The 2414-nt window shown below is 32.9% G+C and overlaps 1 long non-coding RNA gene across 10 annotated transcripts in view; it reads right to left on the bottom strand.

Moving 5' to 3' along the window:
- Nucleotides 1-1471, bottom strand: part of LOC106474756 — a 34924-nt gene extending 33453 nt beyond the window's left edge. For 4 of the 10 annotated variants that reach the window (XR_001291767.2, XR_002614023.1, XR_002614021.1 and 1 more), the window contains exon 1: nucleotides 104-1471. This is a non-coding gene — a long non-coding RNA (uncharacterized LOC106474756). The remainder of the gene's footprint in view (nucleotides 1-103) is intronic. The other 6 variants (XR_002614027.1, XR_002614024.1, XR_002614022.1 and 3 more) reach the window with 6 other exon arrangements.
- Nucleotides 1472-2414: the final 943 nt, after the last annotated feature.

The raw sequence follows: 2414 nt of genomic DNA, 5'->3' as shown, positions 1-2414 counted from the left end.
ATATAACTAATTTTATTACAACTTTAAATTTTATTTTTTATTATTTAGCTTTTATTAAAGATTGTTTTGAATTGTTAGCTTAATGTATGTATTTAGGGCTAACCTATATCTTCTTTGCTGGCCAAATTTTGGGAGATATTACTTGAACTACATCTGAAAATACAGTTAACATTGAGAATATTCAACTGATGAAAGAATGTTAGAAAGTATATTTAATTAGCTATAGTCATTACTAATACCAGCTTCAATTTTAGTTTTACTCCGATTGGAAGTTAATACTAATAACAGAAATTGTTGGCACATAAACATCAATCACAAAGATGTAAAGAGACATTCGACAGTTACTATCTGCTTCTCAAAATACTTGTAGACATTCAACAGTTACTATCTGCTTCTCAAAATACTTGTAGACATTCAACAGTTACTATCTGCTTCTCAAAATACTTGTAGACATTCAACAGTTACTATCTGCTTCTCAAAATACTTGTAGACATTCAACAGTTACTATCTGCTTCTCAAAATACTTGTATACATTCAACAGTTACTATCTGCTTCTCAAAATACTTGTATACATTCAACTTTTAGTATCTGATTTTAGAAATACTTATTGGAGCTTAGAAAATTGACAGCTTCCATGTGACCAAAGTCAATATCATGACCAAGAATGAAAATAAATAGCAATTTGCAATCATACTTCTTCTGGTATCCATCAAGGGTCCTGTCACCTGAACATCAAACATAGTTATACATACAATCTTTTGAAAAGCTTCAATGGCCAATGATGGTATTTACACCTGGACTTCGGATGAATAATTTCCATATAAAAGATATTCACGTTAATATAAAACATAATAAAAAATGGCCTTTACCTCTGAATTTTGAACGAATATTTGCCATTCCTTGTTTATTTTTGATTCAATTTCAGCATCTTTACTTTTACCTACAACAACATAAATACCGAGATGGTAACTCACAGAACAAATAATATTACACATATACAAAGATTATTATTTCAAAATATAAATACAATTTCCATAGTAATGTACTTAGTTCTAGCTCAAATGCTCAAAACATAAATACTACTGCCTGTGCTTTCAGTTTTCAAGTAAGATTACTTGTTGTTGTTTTTAAGTTAGAACCTACCACTCCCATATTTAAAACAACTTGTATTAACTAATCTTAACATAATTATACTATTTCGGCACTTCTGTATAAAGTTAAAATCATAAATAATATTCAACGTTAAACTCGTACACTATTAAAAACATTTTATCTAGGCCTATCTGTAGCCTTCAAAAAGTCCAAGACTTCACATGTTTCGACGTTACAACCTCATCGTCAGGAATGAATTACAAGACAATTGCCGAAGTATTTATAACTTGTTAGTAAGTCATTGACCAGTATGTTATTTTTCATACACTCATGGTAAACCATTCAAAGGGGATCAATCCACATTCTTGCCGAAATATTCGCAAACCTTTACCCCCTACTTAATACTACGTGATATTTTTTTATGTTTTATTATTTCTAACGATTCACGAATATTAGTATTACCTATTATACTTTTTGGTTGAGCTAATTTTACATTTTTTCCCCATAATATTGTGTGTTGTGTTTCCCGTACATGTTTTGCTATGGATGAATTTTCAGTTTTTTTTTGTTTGTTGTTTTACATATCCCTTATGCTCATTTAAACAGTATTTTAAATTACGTTTTCTCTGACCAATGTAAGTACTTCCACATTCACATTCTATTTCATATATTCCAGTTTTTTTAGTTAAATGTATTTCGTCTTTCGTAGTGTTACGACGGTGGAAGTCGCGGACGCTGAGAGCATGCGCTGGAGTTCTAGAAAGATCGAGGAATCTGTCGAACGTTCTAGCGTTTGCTAGATACGCCCTCTATTTTGTATATATATGACCGGCGAGAAGTGGCGGCAAAGATAGATAGATAGAGAATAACTGCAGACAGAGAGCTATAGAGACAAATAATTCAGTCAAGCGCGCCATTCAGGTTTAGCAATGCTCCAGCAACATTTGATAGGCTGATGGAAAGAGTACTGAGAAAGCCTACATTGGAGGATAACCCTAGTGTACCTGGATGATGTCATTGTGTTTGCAGCAACGTTTGATGAGGAAATGTCTTGGCTAGAGGAAGTATTCAAGTGTTTGAAAGCAGCAAACCTCAAATTCCATTCCAATAAATGCCACTTGTTCCAGAAAGAGATGCTTTACTTGGGTCACATTGTAAGTGAGCATTATGTGTGAACTGATCCTGACAAGGTGAAAGCAGTACTTGATTGGCCAACACCAGACAATGTGCAAGAGTTAAGAAGTTTCTTGGGACTCTGTACCTATTACCGGAAGTTTGTGAAGTACTTTGCAACTATAGCTGCTCCACTACATCATTTGACG

Source organism: Limulus polyphemus, unplaced genomic scaffold (genome assembly GCF_000517525.1).
Source record: "Limulus polyphemus unplaced genomic scaffold, Limulus_polyphemus-2.1.2 Scaffold7649, whole genome shotgun sequence".
Lineage (NCBI taxonomy): Eukaryota > Metazoa > Arthropoda > Merostomata > Xiphosura > Limulidae > Limulus > Limulus polyphemus.
This window is presented reverse-complemented; position numbering and strand designations above follow the sequence as displayed.